This window comes from Trachemys scripta, chromosome 14 (genome assembly GCF_013100865.1).
Source record: "Trachemys scripta elegans isolate TJP31775 chromosome 14, CAS_Tse_1.0, whole genome shotgun sequence".
Lineage (NCBI taxonomy): Eukaryota > Metazoa > Chordata > Testudines > Emydidae > Trachemys > Trachemys scripta.
The window spans coordinates 2,548,643-2,571,985 of NC_048311.1; the positions used below are offsets into that span (position 1 = coordinate 2,548,643).

At 44.3% G+C, this 23,343-nt stretch overlaps 1 pseudogene; it reads right to left on the minus strand.

The window, feature by feature from the left end:
- Window positions 1-20,653, minus strand: part of LOC117887544 — a 67,444-nt pseudogene extending 46,791 nt beyond the window's left edge.
- Window positions 20,654-23,343: the final 2,690 nt, after the last annotated feature.

Below are 23,343 nucleotides of genomic sequence, written 5' to 3' on the forward strand. Positions count from 1 at the left end.
TCGATATGCTGTTGGCCTTCTTGGCAAGGAGGGCACACTGCTGACTCATATCCAGCTTCTCGTCCACTGTAATCCTTTTCTGCAGAACTGCTGCTTAGCCAGTTGGTCCCTGGCCTGTAGCAGTGCATGATTCTTCCTTCCTAAGTGTAGGACTCTGCACTTGTCCTTGTTAAACCTCATCAGATTTCTTTTGGCCCAATCCTCCAATTTGTCTAGGTCACTCTGGACCCTATTCCTACCCTCGAGCGTACCTACCTCTCCCCCCAGCTTAGTGTCATCTGTGAACTTGCTGAGGGTGCAATTCATCCCATCATCCAGATCATTAATGAAGAGGTTGAACAAAACCAGCCCCAGGATCGACCACTGGGGCACTCCGCTTGACCCCTGTTCATTGTTTCTCTGTTAGATAATAAAGTCTTGTAATCAAATTTAGACAGTCTAATACAAATAAAACACAATGGATGACAATAAAAATACTAACTCTTGGTGCAGCATAGGTGGGGACGTAAGCCTGGGAAATCAGCCACCCCTGAAATTGTGCTTAATTCCATCCTCACCATATCCCCCTGCAAACCAGCTAACACCATTGCACTCACACAGGCCGGATGCAAACAACCAGGCCTCAGCAGTGACCTCTGGATACTTCACCAGGAACAGCTTCATAGCTCTTATCTGGGCTACACCCAGCTGTGACCAGCTCTGGCAAAGCACCAGGCCCAGGCTCACCGGGCCCTTGAGGGCAGGGAGGTTGCGCAGACAAAGAGGCAGACTCACAAACCGGGGCCACGGGGACTGTCCAGACCCAGCTGGGGGGTTGCCAGGGCACACGTAGAACTGACATTTATGGGGTTGGGTCTGTCAAATGGTCAGTGAGGACTTGGCCTGTGGCCCTTAGGGCAGCAGCTGCTCTGCTGCCACCAACTGCACAGAGCAGTTCAAAAGGAGAGGACCTGTTACAATGAATGTCCCTAAAACCGACTGCAACAGGTGCCCATCCCGAGAGAGCTCGATCTCAGGGCATCGTGTCCAGCAAGCCCCAGATGCCTTAGACAGCTCTGCTCCACGCAGGGCCCCCTCCTCAGGGAATGAGGCAACCTATCGTGAGAGGAAGTGGCTACCACCTACCAACGGGCAGAACTCCTGTGGTGCCAAAATGGCAGTGCTGGCTCAGTCACTGGGAGCATGTCAGGGGTTGGCCAGAGGCAGGGGAGCTGGCACCAGTGAGAACGATAAAATTTCAGCCCTGCGGAAAGGATTTTCCAAGGAACCTAATGGAGTTAGGCACCCAAATCCCTTTGAAATGGCAGTTGAACACTTAACTCCCTTATCGGGGTAGTTGTGTTAGTCTGTATTCACAAAAACAATGAGTCTTTAAAGTGCTACCGGACTCCTCATTGTTTAACTCCCTCAGATGCCTTTGAGAATCTCAGCCTGGAGAGCCACTGAGATTCTGTTATGGTAGGTTCAATCTATGCATTTCCATTGGAAACAGATGCCACAGCAACAGAAATGTACTGGACTGATGGGAAACTCCTGCTAATCCTTTGAGAGCTTCTACTATTGTATGTGCTGTCGTAGCCACTAATGTTCCATTCAAACTGTTCTACAATTTTGTTCTCCGTGGCTCTAATTTGGAACAGCGCACACCTAGCAGTAGGTAAGAAATGAGGAAAGATGTGATTATACCCTCTAGGGTCACTAGAGGGCAGAGGAATGGAAAAGGTGCAGCCGTGCTGACCAATGGCCAATGGATAACAGTCAAAGCGGAAGGGCAAGAAAGGAGAAGTTTTGTTGCCAAATGACCCTCAGAGGGAAGTGGAAAGGGAGGTGAAGCTGTATAATGGTATCTAAGTGGTGAGGAATGGTCCCTGAAGAGAAAAGGACCTCTACGTATGTAATGATAGTAGCAGATGTTGAGGAATGAGAAATGGGCTGTTATACAGACAGTCCTGGGACTTAAGACACAATTGGTTCCTGAAAAATCGCGTCTTAAGTCAAAACGTCCTAACACGGAACCAATTTTTCCATACATACAATGTTATGAATGGGGGAGGGAAGTAAAGTAGAAACCAGCATCGTAAAGTCGATTTTATACTTCAATTTATAAACATCATAAGTGCCCTTCGTCTTAACTCAAACGTCATAAAGTCTATGTACTAAATAATGGCCAGCATGTGACAAGAATCAAGAACTAGAAAGAGGGACATATAGCAAGAATAATCCACCAGAAGAAAGCAGAGTAACAGGCTGATATTCTGAGAAATGACCACTAGATGGCGGCAGAGGACAGGAAATGAGCTGGGGGTTGCAGAAATATTGACTAAAGACCAATACATTTTAGTAGCCAACACAATAATGGGAAAGTTATACTGTGCAATGGAGTGAGACATGAGCAGCTATTTTCAGAAGTACACACTAGATGGCAGTATATATTTAATATTAATAACAGTGTGGTGTGAGTACTTTATAACAGGCCATCACCTTGGAAGAAGCATCTCCCAAAAATATAAGCTGGTGTTTGTTCATCATCAAACTATTTTCCATATAGGATCATTAAACTTTTAAAAGATGCAATTATACAAGTCACACTATACAAGTCCCACTGGGCCTTGTTAGCCACAAAGCTTTGGAGACACAAAATGAACCAAGTGGGAGAAAGGTTGAAGTGGGACCATATTAAAAAGTGTGAAGACCGGATACAAATATGAGGGAGCATTTACACTTTGTAAATCGAAGGAGAAGCTCATTTTCCAAACGCAGATCAAATGTACCTGCTCATCCCTTCAGGTCACTGCAGGTCTCTTCACTGAGAAAATCCAGTTTCTGCAGAAAGAGGAAAGACAAGAATCAGCTGAGGATCCCGAGTCCTGGTGGCCAAGCCCTGAGAAATAAGAGCTCATCACTTCAAGCTTGGGCTATGCTGTGGTTACAGGTGGGCACCATCTTCCTGACTGTATTTCTATACAGTTTACCAAACTGCTACGCTGCGTGGCAGAAACCGCTCCCAGTAGCAAAAGGGGAGGGGAGCACTTTGTGGTGCTACACCTGCCGCGCTGAGAGCCGCCAGCATGTGCCCCCCTCGCTACTCCTGCCGCGGTTGCCGGCTGCGCTGCGGACAGCATGCCGTGGCCGCCCCCCCAGCTACTCCGGCTGTGCCCACCGCCCCCCCATGGCTGCCAGCCACGCTGCGGGCTGCCAGCCTGTGCCCCCCCTCGCTCCTCCGGCGGCTTTTGGAAAGGTGGGGGAAGCGGCTGCTTCCCCTGCACCCGGCTAGCTACGCTACTGGAGAGGGCCCAGTTTTCTCACAGTGCTGCCATCTTGTAAAACAGCAGTTCGAAATAGGGGCAGCAGTAAGGATTTTCTTTTCCCTTTCAAAAATGAGTGCTGCAAAAAGAAAGAAAGAAAGAAAGAAAGAAAGAAAGAAAGAAAGAAAGAAAGAAAGAAAGAAAGAAAGAAAGAAAGAAAAGTGGACAATGAGTGTCGGGTTTTCAGCAACGAATGGAATACAGAATATTTTTTTCACAAACGTGAACTCGAAGGCTGTACGCCTGATTTGTCAGGAGAGCATCGCGGTGTTCAAGGAGCACAACTTGGATCGCCATTTTCAAGGAAACATCCTAATTGTGGCAGCAATTTAACAACCGAGGAAAGGGCAAGAAAAGCTGAGCAACTTGCCACAAACTTAAAAACTCAGCAAAATATTTATGTGCAACCGTCTGCAATTCAGGAAGCCACTACAAAGGCAAGTTACGTTCTGGAGTTTAAAATCGCTAAACAAAATAAGCCTTTTGCTGAAGGGGAGTTTTTGAAAGAATGCTTGGTTGATGTTTCTGGCATGCTGTGCCCGGAATACCAAAACAAATTTGAGAACATTAGTTTGTCATGAAGAACTGTTACTTACCATGTAGAAGTGATTGATGAACATTTGGCTTCTGAGTTGAACAAGAAAGCACAGAGCTTTACATTGTTTTCATTAGCTCTCGATGACAGCACTGACATTAAGGACACAGCACAGTTACTGATTTTTGTCAGAGTAATTGATGACAAATTTGAAATCACAGAGGATTTTTTATCAATAGAATCAATGAAAGGCACAATTAAGGGATCGGATTTATACGAGAGGGTGTCTGGGTGCCTTGAACATCTGAAGCTCCCCTGGATTAAACTGGCAAACATAACCACAGATGGATCACCAAATGTAACAGGGGAAAACGTAGGACTTTTAAAAAGAATTCAGGACAAAGTAAAAGAAGATGACCCTGATAAAGAGGTGATTTTTCTGCATTGTATTATACATCAGGAGGCCCTCTGCAAAAATGTCTTGGACATTGATCATGTTGTTCGCACAGTAGTGAAAATAGTGAACTACATAAGAGCGAGGGGACTTAATCATCGGCAATTCATTTCCCTTCTTGAAGACACTGACGCTGAACATCAGGACTTACTTTATCATACAAATATCCATTGGCTAGGCCTAGGAAAGTTATTGCTGGTATTTGTTATAGTTTTAATGGATAATATTGATGTTTGTTTATTTTTAAGCATTTTATTTTTATGGATTTAAATTTTCAGTTGCAGAAAATTATGGAGGATCAGACAGTGGGTGGGTCAGTCAATAATTAGTTAATTACAGTAGATGTTGAGATTCAAAAAGTTAAAGCTTTATAGCTGTTAAAACACAAATCGTTGACATCACATGTCAAAATATACAAAGTAAATATCCTTAAATCAAACTAAGCTCTCAAGCGGCATTTTTCTTTGTTTGCTGATCTGTAAATTTCAATGAGCATCAAGGAAACATTTTTTTTCATCAATTTGTGTGTTTGATAAAATCAACATTTACCAATAAAAATCTAATTCTTCCAAGCCTAAGTATAGTTGATTCTTTCCTCTTTTTTACCCTCTACAGAATCTTCCAAGGTCTCACTGATGATTTCTTACTTCTTGCTCACGATCTATTTTCCACAATAGACTCCCCACATGTATCCCTTACCCTGTGCTGCCATCTAGTGCATAATGTATTGTCTTTATCATTTGTGCTGCATGGCTATCTAGTAGCCACAGCACCACTGGTGCTTCCTTACTCTGTTCCTGTCCAGGGAACATGTTTCTATAGGTGTCCTTTTCTCTTACCTTACAGTCAGCTCCTGCCAATAACACAGCAGAGATACCCTTATTCTCTGCTGCCACCCAATGGCAATGTACAGCTGTCCCTTTTCACCATCCTTATCTTCCACTCTCACCTAGCAGTCATTAAACAGTATAACACCCTGTTCCCTCTTCCTTATCTCCTGTCATCTAGGGGTGTTCCCAGAGTAAAATGGCCTTTTCTCCTTTCATTACCATCTGCTGCTACCCAGTAGCCACTTTATAATACAGTTGTAACTCTGGCCAGATTTACACAGAAATTTCCAGTATAGTAATGTTGGTTAGGTTTTTTTTTATGACACTTTTACCCCAGCAAAATCCCTAGTGCAGACCTGGGTATACCAACAAAAAATGTGCTCTTACTAATATAGCTTATTTCATTCAGGGAACCCATCTGTATCAGCTGTACAAGCAAAAGCACTTTTTTGGCTGGTAAAAGCCATGTCTGAGGTAGGATGTGAGGTTTTTTTTTTACTAATATAGCTGTACCGGCACAGTTGGATGCAGTTATACCAGTGCTAAGGTTCCTTCTATCAGTATAACTCCAGCTACGTCTACTCTACTAGCGCTGCAGCCAGGCGGCTGTAGTGCAGACACTTGTTACAGCGACGGAAAGGTTTTTTTTCTGTTGCTGTAGTAAAACCAGCCCTTGAGAGGTGGTAACTAGGTCGATGGGAAAATTTTTCTGTCAACCGGCAGTGTCTACACAGGGGTTCATGACAGCTTAACTATGTCTTGGGGGTGTGAATATTTCACACCCGTCACAACATAGTTAGGTCGACATAAGTGTTCGGTGTAGACCAGCCTCATTCCCCTTCCCGTGGAGGAATCGCTCCACCAGTGTACGTAGGCTGACGGACTCCGTCAAAGCCCGGGGCTGTGGCCCTGTTCATTGTCCAGCACAAGAAGAGGAAACGTTGAGTGAAGTAAAGTAACAGTTCAGTTCTCCACCTGGATTGTGGGAGCCCCTGACATCTTAGTGGGCAGGGCCTCCAGCCAAGGGGGGTTCTGCAGGGCCTCTGCAATTAGAGAAGTGTTCCCCCAGCCCTCTACTGGTCCCAGGCTCCCTCATGGAGCTGGGGAGCTTATCTATATGCCCCAGCTGGGAATCCCAATTAGTTGATGGTGCCCAGCGGGGTTGGATGATTCCCGGCACCTGCTGGCCATGCTCCTCTCCAGAACAGGGCTGGGGGCTGCCCTGGGGCAGACCACCCTCTTACACCATATAAAACACCTTTATACGGTCAGAGCTGCACATCCACTGCAGGAGCACAACTGCCATAACTACACAGGGACAGCTAGAGAGGTGCAACATTTGTGTGTCGATAAGCCCTTATTAGACACCCTCCTACTGCTTCAGAAGAGACAAATGCTGGGAATTCTCCCTGCAGAAACTATCCCCAGCTCCTCCTTTCTTGGCACCACATGGAAACCAGGGGCCTGCGTTATAGAGGATCTGGGATGAGGGGCATTCAGCTAAAGGGAATACTCCTTCCCATTCTGAGCACTCCTCAACCCTAGGGTCTTGTCCTCTCCCATGGTTCCCAGGTTCAGTCCCACAAATATCCCACCCCGTGGCCACACCTTCATTTAGGCTGTATCCAATACAATCTAGGAGAGTGGGGAGCAAGCCTTCCATGCAGTCCTTCTCCCCCAGCATCCAGACTTATAGTCACTCCTGGCCCAGGATTAGAGCATGGAGCCTTTTTTCAGTGAATGATAAATTTGCCCCCAAAATGCACTTTTCAGGGCACTGAAACTCTTCAGAAATTTGGGTCAAATTTACCTAAGTATGTGCCAGTGAACATATGCAAAGCTGCCTCCGTCTGGGCACCCGTCTCACCCCAACAAGAACCTTAAACCAGGTATTTCCCTGTCTGTCTTAGCTGCCGGGCTCAGTCTTGTAGGCATGCTCACAGCACACCTAGCCCTACATAAAAGGGCTGGGCGTGGGGCCTCCGTTATAACCTTGAACCTGGTGGTTAGGCTGCTCATCCAGGATGTGAGAGACACAGGTTCAGTTTGCCTGCTGGCTTAATCTTGGGTAGGCATTCGAACTTGGGTTTCCTACTTTTCAGCTGAGTACCCGAACCACTGGCCTATTGGACACCCAGATGTGGGGACCCCTCAAAATCTCCTGGTGAAGCTGCTGTGCTGTGTAAAAATAATTAAACATGCACTGGGCCAGAGAGGGTGACTCTGCAGTCCTGGGTCTTGGATACTCACTTGACCCAAGGAAACCCAAGGTCAAAACCCTGCTCCACATCTGGCAGGGAAGATTGAACCTGAGTCTCCAACACCCTGGATGAATACCCCCCCTACACACACACACACACACACACACACACACCTTCCCCTACCTTGAGGTTCAGAGATGAAAATTCCAAGCAGAGATAAGTGCCTAACGAGGTGAGGAAGGGAGTTTGAAGCAACACCCCTTTCTTTGGCCTTTCCTATTGGCTAGTTTAGGCAGCTCCTCACTCAGCATTCTGGTTTCTGTGGACCCAGTTCTTAATCACCTAACTCTCCCCATGCATCATATAGGAAGCCTGGGTGCCAAACTCAGGGCTGAGGTTCCCATTGGCTAGCAAGGCACTAGAAGTTAGTCGTTGAGATACCTATGTTCCCTTTGTGGATCTTGCCCTAAGTTGTTTTATTTTATATTCCAACTTTTAGTGTATACAATTCACCAAAATATCATCTACCCAAATTCAGCAGGTAAAAGACAGGTCAGTTTTATTCTGATTATAATGATCCTGGTCCTGACTCCTCCTACATTTTTAAATCTTTGCACATCTGCAACTGTTACAAGCGCATGTCACCAAAGTCTGAGCGAGAAGTAAGGGCTACACAGCATCTGAGTATCAAACAGCAAAGCAGCTGCGCTTGTCACCATTTTGAGATTTCTGAATTCTCATACAATCTAGACCAGGGTTTCTCAACCTGTGGGTCGGGACCCAAAATTGGGTCACCAGAATGTTTCAAAGGGTCACGTAGCAGCTCCTGTCCCACAGAGCTGGCTGGGCTCATCTCCCTGCTCCAGGCACTGCAAGCTCTGGGGCAGAGGTGGTGCTAGCCCATCTGGGGCCCTAAGCAAGAATATTTTGGGGGACCCCCACGCACACCACACATACTAATAAGTAATAGGGGGGACCTTGAGCTGCTTGGGGCCCTAAGCAATTGCTTAGTCTGCTTATGCCTAGCATCAGCTCTGCTCTGGGGTCCCAGCACCACTCAGGTTTGGCCCAGCCATCATGATGGCGGGAGTCCGGGTAGACCAAATCTGAGTGAGTGGCACTGCAACCCCATGAGCCAGGCCAGACCTTCACTCACACAAATTTGGTCCAGTCAGAGGGGCGGGGCCAAACCTGAGTAGCACTGCAATCCCAGAGGTTGCAAGCCCAGAGCCAAGAGCCAAGCCCAGCCAGCCCCACAGCACAGGAGCTGCAGAAGCCGCCACTGTGGGGTGAGTGCCGGGCAGGACCCAACCCCCCCGGGGGGGCAGGACCCAACCAAAACCAACCCAGGGCCTCCACCCCCAGACTATTTACTGGGTCGCAACAGGCCATAAACACAAATGGGTCCCGAGTCCAAAAACGTTGAGAACCACTGATCTAGACACTTACTGACAATTTTTCTCAGGGCTTCCTTGACCTCTCTGTTTCTCAGGCTGTATATGAAGGGATTGACCATAGGAGTCAGAATTGTGTAGCAAACAGAGAACACTTTGTTGAGGTCTCTCAGTGTGTTGGTTTTTGGTAGCAGATACACAATGATTAGGGTCCCATAGAAGATTGTCACCACAATAAGGTGAGAGGAGCAGGTGGAAAAGGCCTTTTGCCTTCCAGTGGTGGAAGGGATTCTCAGGATGGTGGAGATGATACAAACGTAGGATGCCAGGGTTAATGCAAATGGGGGCAGGGTGAATAAAGCAGCCAGGATGGTGGTTACAAGCTCTAGCTGGTAGGTGTCACTGCAGCAGAGAGTTATTATTTTTGTAGATTCACAGAAGAAATGTTCAATTTTATTGGGGCCACAGAAAGATAACTGTGACATGAAGGACATTGGTGTGGTACCAGCCAGAAGCCCACTTATCCAAGACCCGGCTGCTAGCTGAAGGCATAAGCTGCCATTCATAAGGACTGCATAGTGCAGTGGTTTGCATATTGCTAAATACCGATCATAAGACATTGCAGCTAAGAGAGAACATTCTGTAGCCCCAAAGAAACTAACAAAATAAAATTGTGTCATACAGCCACTGACAGAAATGGTTTTGTCCCCAGTCAGGAGACTGGCCAGCATCCTGGGCAGGATGGTGGAAGTGTAGCAGGTCTCCAAGCAAGACAAGTTCGCCAGGAAGAAGTACATGGGGGTGTGAAGTTGCTGATCAGCCACAACTAGCGCAACAATGAAGATGTTCCCGGCCATGGTCACTATGCAGATTGCTAGAAACAGCAGGAAGAGAAGGATCTGCAGCTCAGGGAGATTCCCGAATCCCAGGAGGATGAATTCTGTGATGGATGTTTGATTTCCCCCTTCTGTGTCTGCCATGGATTGTATCTGGGAGAGATAAACAAACTCTCCAATATAACAAGACTACAGCATTTGTTAAACTTTAATAACTATCAGTTTAAAAGCATTTATATTCAAATGCCCCAGTCACCTTCTGGCTACCAACCCAGATACTGGCTTGAGAACACAAACTGGGGCAGTGGCGTTCATACAATGGAGGTTGATGCTGAACTACCAGGTTGCAGAATCATTCTAAGGCTACATCTGCACTAGAAATGCTCTGCTGTACTGCACTGCTGTCATGTAGACACTACAGCGATGGAAGGGGTTCTTCTGTTGCTGTAGTAAAATCCACCTCTCCAAGAGGCGGTAGCCAGGTCAACTGGTGACCTAGCAGTGTCTATAGCAAGGTTTAGGCTGGATTAGCTACAACAGACAGGGCATGACATTTTTCACAGCCCTAAGCAATGTAGTTAAACTGACCTAACTTGTAGTGTAAATCAACCCTTACTCTCCTTCTCCCACCACATTACTATTCATTGTCATTATGAAAGACTATGAATAGTCATTTGGGCTGGGGACAGCCTGTGAAAGTGACTGTGTAGCCCAGTGGCTAGGGTTGTCACTGGGGTGTGGGTGAGACTCAAGTCCCTGCCCCCAATGACAATTATTTAGTGGAACAGCTCCAAGAGGAGAGACTGAGAACACCCCTTAGCTCAATGCCTAGGCCATTTGCCTGCAATGTTCGAGATCCCTATTCAAATCTCTTCTTGTGTTGCCACAGTGGGAATAAAACCTGGGTCTACCCACACTCTAGCTGAGTGCCTTAGCCACTAGACTAAAGCTCATAAAGTAGCAACAATACCCTTCTCCTCCAGCTGGTTTGTGAACCCTTTTCTTTGCTCTTGTCAAAATTCCTGAAACTCAAAACAATTTTTTATGGGACAAAATTAAATGTTTCCTTTTGTTTCAACATCACAGAAACATTTCCAGTCAAGTTTTCCGTTTCGGCAACATCAGAACATTTTGATTTGTTTCAGCTCAACATTTTTTTTTACTTTTCAATTCACTGGATTTTTGATTTGACCAGAAGCAATATTGATATATATTATTTTTTGAAATTTCCAGTGAACCGAAAAACCCGTGATTTGCCCAGCTCTATCAATGACATTGGAAAGTGAGTGAGCAAAACTGACACAGGTATGTGCTGCTAAGGCAGGATCTATACACAAATCTGAGGCTAACGGATCTGATTAAGAACAGATTTAGCCTTGCTCCCCAGAAACTGCTCCAAGGAGCCATCACTAGTAGCTTGTAATGGGTATGCCGGCTCCCCAGGAAGAGTCTGGCAAATGGAGGTGTGCAGACTGGATTCCCTTCAAAAGTTTCCCTCTTCCCCAGCAGAACCCAATGCTTCATGACGGTGGTTTTACCAGTCCCAAACCTCACCTCCAAAGCCTTTCTATGCAGACATTTGTTTGATTTCATTTGTGAATGCGAATCAGTTTTTATGTTGCTATGTGATCATCACTAACTTTTGGATTTCTCTGCCAATAGATATTGATTCAAACTGCTTAGTGACATTCTGAAACCTGAATATAAAATCTCCATTAATATCCACAGTAGCGAAGTCATTCACTTAGAAGGGATATAAAAATCACATGATTCTGAAAATGTGCCGACTATCATGTCTAAGGGTTTTGTTTTTCTTTCACATTTACTTTTTCCTGTTCCCACTCTGAACTTCGCCAACTTTGAAAAAGTTAGAGAGGGAAGAGGAAAAAATAAAGTCTGTTACTTTACCACCTTTGCGATTTTTCAAACTTTGAGGAAGTTTTGGAAAGTCACTGAGTGGCAAAATGGAAAAGGAATAAAAAGTGGAAAAGTGTGTGTGTGTGTAAATGACACTATTTATTTTATTGCACCCAGTGGTTTGAAAACCATCACCAAAAGTTTGAAAAAATGCAAACTACTTTGATTAATGGAAACAACTTTCAAATGTCAACATTTCTCACATATGCGGTCTTGGTCCCAGGATATAGAGAGACAAGGTGGGTGAGGTGATATCTTTGACTGGACTAACCTGTTGGTGAAAGAAATAAGATTTCAAGCTTACCCAGAGCTCTTCTTCTGGTCGGGGAAAGGTGCTCAGAGGTATGTCTACACTGCAATTTGACAGCTCGGTAGCCAAGCCCAGTGAGCCCAAGCCAGCTGCATGTATTTAACTGTAATATGACATAACCAAAGTGTCACAGCTATATACAAGGTGGAGCAGATTGTTTAGCATAAGTAGTTAACACATTTCAAGGGATCATTCAAGGTGAAGTGGCCCGTTAACCCAGCCCCAGCTTCCCTCCCCCATGACTGGAGAGGTATTAAGTGGGTTATAGATTGTGGTAATCGACCACAAATCCAGTGTCTCTGTTCAGTCCATGATATTTAATTTCTAGCAAAGTTACGAATTTAAGCTCCCAGGCTCATCTTTTGAGAGTGCTGTGAAGGTTGCCTTTGAGGACAAGGACTGATATGTCAGATATAAAGTGATTGCTTTGTGAAAAGTGCTCACTCACAGAGGACAGGATGTTTTTTGTCTTTTATCACTTTTTTTCTCTGAGTTCATCCGAGAGCGTAGTGATGGTCTGGTTTCACCCATACCATTATTGATGGTCATTCAGTGCACTGGATGAGGTGCACCACACGTTGGGATAGACGTGTGTAGGACCCTTGGATCTCAAAAGGTATGTGGCGGGAGGTGTTGGTCATTGTAGCTGTGGAGACATGTCTGCAGGTTTTGCATCTGTTCTGGTAGGGTCTGATCTGGTGCCGCTTTCATTGCCATGTCTTGGTCTGCAGGGAGCTCATTTACTCTTCTGGCCCAGTGCCCCTGTCTCCAGCCCAGGGACCCTGTGTGAAGCAGCTGGAGCCAGTTGCCCTCATCCCCTTGCTCCTTCCTACCTGGACTCTTCTGTAGGTTTTCCCAGACTCACATTCTGGGTCTCCTCCTTGGAAAGTCTGACTTCCAGGGCAGCTCCTTGCCAGTCTGTGGCTGAAGGGGTCTTCTCTCTGCAGTGCCTCAGTCTCTAGCAGCCAGCCCCTCCTTCTGCTCTGCAGCCCTTTTATCTCTGCAGCTCTTGTGAGGCCACCAATCAGCCCCAGCTGAGCAGGCAGGTTCTGTTTCCTATTAACCATTTAATGGCTGAGACAGCAGCAGGTCCATACACCCCCTGACAGAGAGGTTCTGTCTCAGTGCATGACAGCAGCATGAGGAATAATGCTTACCTGAGACCATAAGATATTCAGGCTACAGTTGATGAGCTTGGATCTCTCAGGGTTGGTGACCAGGAATCAGGTTCTTCTCTCACTTCCCTCCAGAAATAGGGTTCTCTCCCTCCGAAGAGATAAGCAGGTGCCGAGATCTCCCTTGGAGCATGTTCTCCTCTCTCTATTGACAGAGCGCACTCGCCTCCTCATATTTGTATCCTCTGCAGGAGAAGGTTGTGTCTCCCCTGATGCTACTTCTGAAGAACATTTCTATCGGCTGAGGCTGGGAAGCTGCCGGTGGGTTTGCAACATAGATGGCACAAACGCCAGTCCTGATGAAATCAGCCTGCCTAGCCCGAATTAGCCTCGGCCTCTCTGTGGGTTGATTATGCTGCTGGATTTAGCTAGGGCCAACCTCCCATTGAAAGTCAGTGAAAGCTAAGCATTTAACTCCCTCAGGCTCTTTTGAAAATCCAAGGCTTGGTGATGTGTGGAAAGCACAGGAAAGGACAAATGGAAATCTATTATAACATTTCTCCCAACGGAATTTAGAGAGAGAGGTGTGTGCATATAGGTAGATAGATTAGATTCCAGTATATTTGCAGATTGTTTGAATCCAAGTTTCTGAAAAATTTTACAGAGTGTCAGAGGTATGCAGAGAATTCCCCACTGTTTAGAGCTGACGTGAGATTCAGCCTCAGACCTGTCCATAGTCACCTAGCAGAGGAAGCCATGGCTGGGCCACGGCTGCAGTGAGATCTTTCCAGACAATTCCCATGAACCAAGAAGCAGTGTTTTGTTTAGGTGCCTGAGAAAAGAAGAGGATGGGTTAATGAGTCTCTTTCTCTGATGATTTCTTGGGGAATAGAAAGACGGTGGTCAGTGACTTTGGAATTGCCAACTCTTGCAATTATATTGTGAGTTTTGTGATATTCAGGTTATACTCCCAGCTCCTGCCGGCAGAAGATTAGATGATAATCTCAATTTAAAAAAAAAACTAGTACATTTCTAGCTCTCAAGGTTGTGGAGAATAGCTTGAAAACATGGCAGAAGTGCACATACACACACACACACACACACACACAAGGCTCAAAACCAAGGCCAATAAAACAAACCCAACATTTAAAAAAAAAAAAAATCTCATGACTTTAAGCCAATTTCATGATTCTTGGGTGCCTACCTCATGACTGGTGAATATTTGGGGTGAGCAATACCCAGCAGGGCCGGAGCTCTCAGATGAAGATGGGAGAACGGCACAGGAGGACGATGACCTGAGAGCAGGGCAGTAGAAGAGGTCCAGTGAAGGCAGGTGGAGAGTGACTGACTGATCCCAGTCTTCCAGCCCAAACAGTAATCACAGCTTAGCTTAGGCGGGAATCCTGCCTCCCAGTGCAGCCCAGTTACTGGTGGGAAATATGACCAGTATAAATACACTGCTATAGTTATACTGGTAGAACTCTTCACGTGGACACTTATTCTAGACTAAGAATGCCATTTTCCAGTTAGCTTATATTGCTTTGAAAGTGACATAGTCTAACCTGGAAAAGGTCCTTCTTAGCTGAGATGAGTGTCCCTGTGCGGAGCTACACTGGCATAACTATAGTGGTATAATTAGACCTGTATAATTATGATGGTAATATAGAGAAGCCCTAAAGCATCCACTTGACTAAGAAAAGGGCTGAGTTTAGGTCAGGCTCAGCTGAACCCGATCACTTTCTCCAGCTCCACCACCACTGCTGATTCAGACCTGGGGCACTCATCAGTCATTGATAGCCAGCCCCTGGTTCAGGTTAAACAACATGTTTTGTCTCACCCAAAATGGACTTTTTCAATTAGTTGAAATTTCCAAAAATGTTCAGATTCGTTTTGACGCAGTTCGATTTCCCTCTCCTGATTTTCTGAACTGCCACCAAACCAAAAATAGCAGGTATTTGCCCTCCTCAGCTTGGGATCCCTGTGTTCAGTCCCTGTTCCACCACAGATTCCCCGTCTGACCAAGATCTGAGCCCCAGTTCCCCAGCTGTACAATAGATAACAGCCATTCGCGACCTCCTGGGGGTGGTGAAAGAACAAATACATTAAAACTGTGGGTCACCCAGATACTACAGTGACAGGGGGCAGATAAGTACTTTAGACAGGGGACTTAGGCAGATAAGAGACAGGGGACTTGAGAGCCTGAACACTCCCAAGTCCCAGATGCTAAAACTGTCCATGGGGCACCCCTGGTTTCTGACAGTGGAATTACACCTCTAAATGGGCTATGATGGGAACTGATCACAAGGTGGAAACAGCAAATATATGAATGAGGGAATGTGACAGTGGTGGACATGGAGGGGCTGTCTAACAATGACTAATGAGAACCCTGCCCTGCCTGGTCAGGTCTCACTCAGAGATGATAGTGGAGTTGGGGAAAGTGATCTAAGTTCAGCCTTCTTCCTAGTTAAGGTGCTGCTTTAGGGCTTGTCCATAGGGGGAATGTTACCAGTGTAATTATACAGGTATAACTATACCGCTATAGCTATACCAGTGTAACTTCCCATCCAGACACTCTTATCCCAGCTAAGAGTGACTCCTTCCAGTTTAGATTGTCACTTTCAAAGCAATATAAGCTAACTGGGAAATGGCAAGCTATGGCACGCGTGCCGTAGGTGACACACAAGCTGATTTTCAGTGGCACTCACACTGCCCAGGTCCTGGCCACCGGTCCGGGGGGCTCCGCATTTTAATTTAATTTTAAATGAAGCTTCTTAAACATTTTAAAAACCTTATTTACTTTACAGACAACAATAGTTTAGTTATATATTATAGACTTATAGAAAGAGACCTTCTAAAAACATTAAAATGTATTACTGGCACGTGAAACCTTAAATTAGAGTGAACACATGAAGATTCGGCACACCACTTCTGAAAGGTTGCCGACCCCTGGTCTAGAATAAGTATTCCCATGGAGAGCTTTACTAATACGCCTACAGCAGTATATTTATGCTGGTCAAATTTCCCACCAGAAACTGGTCTAGATGATTGGGCTGCACTGGGAGTGAATGCGCTGAGAGTCAGGATTCCTGCCTAAGCCAGGCTGTGATTACTGTTTGGGCTGGAAGACTGGGATCGGTGTCTTTCTCCCCCTGCCCTAACTGGACCTCTTCCACTGCCCTGCTCTCACGGCACTGTCGTCCTGTGCCCTTGCTCTATGTTAACCGGGGAATCCTTGCTGTGTTTTGCCAACCCTGAATGTTCACCAGTCATGAGTCAAACTCCCAAAAATCATAACATTGGCCTAAAAATCCTCAGATTAAAACAAAAAAAAATGGGGGTTTGAGGCTTTAAACATGCATTGTGTCATTCTCAAGCTTTTCTCCACAACCATGAGAGCTAGAATCTTAAAATAAATCAATCAATGAATAAAAGCTGAGATTCAACTCTGATCTCCTGTCGGCAGTGGCTGGGAATAGAAATATAACATCAAATATCACAAAACTCACAATAAAATTGCATGCATTGGCAACAACGTGACCACTGACCTCCCTTGTCTCCCTTGTCTCCTCAAGTCATTGCAGATTGACCAGAACACACCCACTCCAGTCAGGGCCCAACCCAGCTTCCTCTGCCATGTAATCGTGGAGAGGTCAGTGGTTCAACCTCACTTTACCAATATGCATTGAAAATGTGCTGTGTGTATCTGCAGCTAAATGTAAGGTGGAACAGATTGTTCTGCATAAGGTGTTAACACATTTCAAGGGACCCTTCAAGGAGAAGTGGCCAGTTAACATCTCTGGAGTCATAGGATAAAAGGGGGTTAGTGGGTTACAGATTGTTATAATGAGCCATAAACCCAGTGTCTGTGTTCAGTCCATGATTTTTAGTGTCTAGCAAAGTTATGAATTTAAGCTCTCAGGTTCGTCTTTTGAAGCATTGTGCAGGTTTCCTTTGAGGACGAGGACTGCTAGGTCATATATGGAGCGATCGCTTTGTGAAAAGTGTTCATCCAAAAGGGATATGGTGTTTTTGTCTTTTATTACTTTTTTCTGAGAGTTAATTTGAGAGCATAGTGATTGTCCGTCTGGCTTCACCCACATAGTTGTTTTGGGGGCATTTAGTGCACTGGATGAGGTACACGACATGTGATAGGCATCTGTAGGACCCATGGATTTTGAAAGGTGTGTTGTGTGGGAAGTGGGTATTCTTCATCACAGAAGTGGAGATACGCCTATACATTTTGCATCTGTTCTGGCAGGGTCAGGTGTCGCTTTGAGTTAGTGTCTCCTGGTCTGTGGGGAGCTTGCTTCTTATGATGAACTTGGAGAGGTTGGGAGGGGGTGAAGACCAGAAGAGGGAGTTCAGGGAAGATTTCTTTCAGGATGGGGTTCCAGTTGAGTATGGGTTGCAATTGTTGAATGATGCCCTTAGTATTCACTTACCACACAACATGGGAAGCCATACAGTGTATGTGGCTGGAGACTTTTTTCCACATTAAAGCTGAAGTCCTTTTGTGGATCTAGCCCCTAATCTGATATTCAAAAGGAACTGATGCACTTAGGAACACAAATCTCATCAACAGTCAGTAAGACGTAGGCTCCTATGTACCTATGTCACTTATGAAAAAGGGTTTTAGGCTCCTAAGTCACTTAGGCACTCCAGAAATCCCCCCTTGTGTGCCATCCCCTCCCCCCAGTTTTACAGTCACTAGGAAACAATAGAGGGTAAAAATATAACAAAACAGGTTGTATATAATACAGGGGTAGGCAACCTATGGCACATGTGCCAACGGCGGCACACGAGCTGATTTTTCAGGGAAATGGCAAGCTATGGCACGCGTGCCGAAGGTGACACACAAGCTGATTTTCAGTGGCACTCACACTGCCTGAGTCCTGGCCACCGGTCGGGGGGCTCTGCATTTTAATTTAATTTAAATGAAGCTTCTTAAACATTTTTAAAACCTTATTTACTTTACATACAACAATCGTTTAGATATATGTTATAGACTTATAGAAAGAGACCTTCTAAAAACATTAAAATGTATTACCAGCACGTGAAACCTTAAATTAGAGTGAATAAATGAAGTCTCGGCACACCACTTCTGAAAGGTTGCCAACCCCTGCTATAATATAATACTACTGCTATATAGTATAATGGGCACTAGGGGGCAGCAGAGGGTAGGGGTGGGTGGGGAAGGGGCAGCTATACTGTACAATGGGCACTAGGGGCAGCAGGGGGTGAGGGGTGGGAAGGGGCGGCTATACTGTATAATGGGGACTCTGGGGTGGACGAGGTTTTCTGGCCAATGTTTTATGGGTCAATTCTTATGAGCTCTAGATGGCAGCTGATCATGGGGAATGACAAATGGAATATTAAATATTAAAATCGTGATTTTAGTTAAAATATTGTTTAAGTGATTACAAGTTGATAAACTTGGAATTAAAACTAAGCCAAGATTTGTGAAGATTCAGGTCTATCCCTATATTATATTATATCCTATATTATATATTCTAGCCCTATATTCAACCAGTATTATTCAAAGAGTTAAGTAATAAGATTTCAACCATATCTGCTATATTTTTGTCAGATTACTTAAAAAAAAAAAAAAAAGAAAAAGAAACCTTTTTTTTTTAAAGTACATTTATGTGAGCCACAAATATTTGGCCCTGGGCATTATGAAGAACAAAGCTTTGGAGACACAAAATTATTCAAACTGGTGATAAATTCGACTGAGACCTTACTAAGTGGTTAGAGAGCAAATTATGCTAGAAGAGGACTGAGAATAACAGTTTGTTTTGCATTCAATATGTGGATATTTGTGCTCTTCCGTAAAGGATGAAACAAACATTTCCTTCAGGGCAAGAAGTGACAGTATGTCAAACTTCATGCTGAAAAAGCGGTTTTTAGACTCAAGTTGTAGAATATATTGTAATACACACAACTGATATGATATTCACTGTACCCACAGAGGACCATAAACTGGCTAGTGTGAATTTATAACACTGTCCTCCACAGGATGCAGTCAGTACTGTTCTCTCAGTTATCAAACACTCCAACAGACCCACTAGCGGCCTATAGTTCTGGTACAAGATTATCTATATTATATCATTGCTGTGGCACTGAAGATCCATGTGGCCCTGAAACTTTTCAGGGATTTGGAAAGAAACTGTTTGCACTTTTCTAATCTCAGGTCCCTGGACTTCTATTCCTGTATGCTCTGGGCTTATCCAAGAAGACTAAAAGAGTTAGCTGCCAAACTCTCATAGCAATGCTATGGGAATTGGGTGTTTACTGTATACATTACCCCTTCTTTGAAAATCCCAGCGTAAATGTGTGAAACACCTTGTTCTACCTGCATTTTATCTGAGCATCAATCAGGTAACATTTTCAAAAACACTTAAGCAAACATCAAAAGTGACTTAGGAGCCAAAGTCATGTTTACTTTCAGTGAGACTCAGGCTGCTAAGCCTTAGTAAGTAAGACATTTTTGAAATGGGACTTAGGCACCTAAATCACTTTTTAAAAGCAGATGCTTTTTAAAATATTACCTGAACTGATCATCCGATGTTATATTACTGGGTACAGGTGTGGTTGCTATTCAGGGCAGTAGAAAGTTTGTTTAGAGAAAGTGCAAGTTCAGCTAACTATGCTGACTTTCAAAGCTGCCTTGGGGTATTGAATGGGAACTCAGTGTCTAAATCACTTAGGCAGCTCTGTAAATCTCAGCTGTAAACATTATTCCTAGAATCAGTGAATTATTATTTCACAATCAGAAAAACATTCACCCAGTAAACAGAGATTTGTTTTAGGATAAAATGTTTTTTCTCTCTCCAGGGCTTTCCCTTCGAGACTAGAAGTTTGACTCTAGCGACATTGTTTAAAATAAACCAAACCCTAACCTTCCCTTGCCTGTTACCTTCTCCACAAAAGACGTGCCTCGGGAGACTGCACCTCCCCACAGAAGGATATATAATGAATTAGAGAAGATGTTCCTCATTTTGACAGAGGGTATGATTCATAAGGCTCATTACCAGACATAACAGAGCCATGGTAGCCCATCTGGGTTATGACATTCTATTTACTGGGCACATGGAAATACGTGGATGCGGTGGGGACAGAAGATGGACTGAATAACCTGGATCCTGTTCCCGGAAATGCTGAGTGAGGAGATGACAACAGAGACTCCAGCTGGTGATAGACTCACCTTAGAGGTAAATCAGCCTTTTCCTCCCTCTTCTTTCAATCCAGAGGTTTTTGAAGCAACATAAGTTTGTTAGATAACTGATTCCATGGGAATCCAAGGGGAATTTGGCAATGATCTCTCTTAAACTCCCAACCCAAAGCAAAATAGCTGAATTTGGAAAAAGGAAAGACCTCTCAGGTCACTGCCATCCTAGCTCATTATCTGGCTCCCATCACCGTGGCATCTGGACACCTCACTGTCTTTAATGTATCTATCCTCCCACCACCCTATGAGATGCTATTATCCCAGCTTTAAAGACGAGGACCTGATGCCCAGAGGGACAAATTTATAGAGGTATTTCAGAACCTAAAGACACAGACACCCCTAGTGGGATATGAAATCAATGAGCATTAGGTACTGCCCCTACTCAAGCCCCAATGTGCATTTTTAGGTACTTACCGGCCTTTGGAAATCTGACCTAAAGTCACACAAGGAGTTTGTGATCAAGGAGGGAATTGAACCAACATCTTCCAAATCCAAGACGAGCTCTTCAAACACTGGAGCATCCTTCATTCCGCTTTAAACTTCCCCCCATGCTATGCACAAAATTTTACTTTTATTTCTGGCACAAACCTCGCTGGGGCCTGGAAAGGGTGTGACGTTACTGACATGAACTGTGTCTGTATAAATCACCGTTGCAACCAAGGTCCTATAGTTATTCCAAATCTTGTACAAAGGAGGTCAAGTAAGGTGTCTATGAAAAGATTGTAATTTTCTAGTTATGATTATGCTGTCTGTATGCGTGTATTGTTTTTGTATTTGAAGTTATGAATATTGGCTATGCCCTTGCATCTCAGTGTGTTTGATTCTAAGTAGCATCGGTGAAGCATTTGCTCAGTGTAGTGTGGAGAACAGCAATTTAACTGGTAAGGAAGCTGCCCCACAGTCCCGGTATTTGTCTGTAACCAGGCCTGTGTGCCGGGACAAGGGAGAGGAGAAGGAAATTTTGGAGGAGCCTAGGCAGCCTTGTGAGCTGATGGCTTTGTCTAGTCAGCAGTTTGGGAAGGCAAGGTGAGTTGAAGATGAGTGTCCCCATACCTTACCTGTTATCTGTGTGGAGAATGACACTGTAACTAGATTGCATCCAGTTAGTGTTCTAGCAAAAACCTAGAGACCAAACGATTTGGGTACTGTTGCTTTGCCTGTTGCTAGTGTGTTGCTGGGAAAGGGTGTATGAACTCTTTCTGATCAGATTAATATCCTAGCTAGGGCACAAGGAGAGCATAAAGGTGATTTGATTGTTTGGAAACTTGTAGCAAGAAGGAAAAGATTCCTGAGCTTGTGTGTGGCAGAGGGAAAGAAAGTACCTCTAACCTTTTATCTAGTGAGTATATGAGTTTGCCTGAAAGGGGATTGTGTAGGAATCACCTGATGGGCCAAAGGTGATTCTGGATGTAAGTGAAACACAGGAGTTGGTAGTGGCTCAGCAGAGCAATGCTTCTGTGGAGCAAGGTTAAGATGAATTGATGCTTAGAAAGATTCCTGAAGAGAAACGTTTTCAGGGTAGTCTTTGCAAGCAATTTGCTGAAGGGTGTGGAAGCGATTTGATCAAGGAAGTTTCGGTTCCTAACAGCCAGAAATTTTCTGTTGTGAATGTATCCACTGACTTTCCTTTTGAAAGATCTAGTGTGAGTAGCTTTGAGTAGGTCCCAGATGAAGTGAAAATTGTTTAAAAAGTTGAACAGCCCTATAACCAAGTGGCTGTGCTTGATCAGTTTGTTGGGAAGACAAGGTTGTTGAGAGAGGAATGTCTCCATTCTGATTCTTTAAGTAAGAAGTCTGTGCTTCAGGATCTGAGGACATATTTGGTTACTGGTGTTTCAGAGCAGAAGAGTTTTATGGCTGAATGCTTAAGGATGCAGAGGAGAGTAAGCAAACTCTCACCCTCAGACACTTTGTCTTAAAGAGATACCACACAAATTCAGAGTCCAGCCTTGGAATTGGTAACAGTTGAGAATCTGAAAACTAGTATACAAGCTAGTGTCTGGGTTGATGCACATTACCTGGCTGACAGAAGGAAGAAAGACTTACTGGTGGTCGTTAGCAAAGAGGACAAGCCCAGCCTGCTAATGGATTATGTTAAGCAAGAGAAATCAGGGTTTGATCCTACAGGACAAGAAGGAAAAAGAGAACTTAATTTTGCAAAGGGAAGCCACAGGGTAGCCCTAAAATGCCAAAACCCCAATGGTATTGAGCCAAAGGTGTGGCATAACAAAAATGTAAATGGACACTTGCAATGGATTTGTTGTTATTGCTAATGGTAATTTTTATAACTAATGTGTTGCTGGTACCAAGAACTGTAAAAATGTACAGTGTGCCTAATTCTTTGGGGAAACCCTTGAACATGTTAAGAGTGATACATAAGAACGCACTTTGTGTTAAAATACACTGTGATATGTGATAAAATACAGTTAGTGCCTGTAAACAGTCTTGGAACTTTTCACAGGAGAAAAGACATTCCAGAATTGATGTGCTGTATGAAAAGGGAAACTGAGGCACACTACTATATTGCTTTCACAGCAAAATGCCAAGATTCCTATACTATGGACAACATTAATATCTACATTGTCTTGATATTAATCGGGTTCCAAACATTTGCCAGAGCTTGTATGGATAAAGTAGCTGTGTTCTTTAGCTCTTGGCAAGATCACATGAGACATACAGGAACCATGCTGCAAAAGCAGATCCAATCCACTATTGTTCTAACCAAGTTTTACCTTGAGTTTCTAAAGAGATTCAACTATGTTATTGAACGTGACTTTGACATACCATTTCTGTTATACACTGATACGGCTTCTAACCCAATACTAGCTGTAGTAAGACAGAACCAAGGATGGGGAGCTCTTGGGATGCAGTCAGCAATGTTTGTGTCATCCCTTCCTGCATCAATTTTGCGTTGGAGGTATGAAGTTATTGACATGAAGTATGACCGTATAGATCACTGTTGCAACCAAGGTCCTATAGTTACACCAAATCTTGTACAAAGGAGGTCAAGTAAGGTGTCTATGAAAAGGTTGTAATTTGCTAGTTATGATTATGCTGTCTGTATGTGTGTATCATTTTTTTTATTTGAAGTTAAGAATATTGGCTATGTACTTGTATCTCAATGTATTTGAGTCTAAGTAGCATCAGTGAAGCATTTGGTCAGCTTCTTGAGAAAGGACTATTCTGAGTAAGTGCCCAATCAAGAAACACTTAACTGA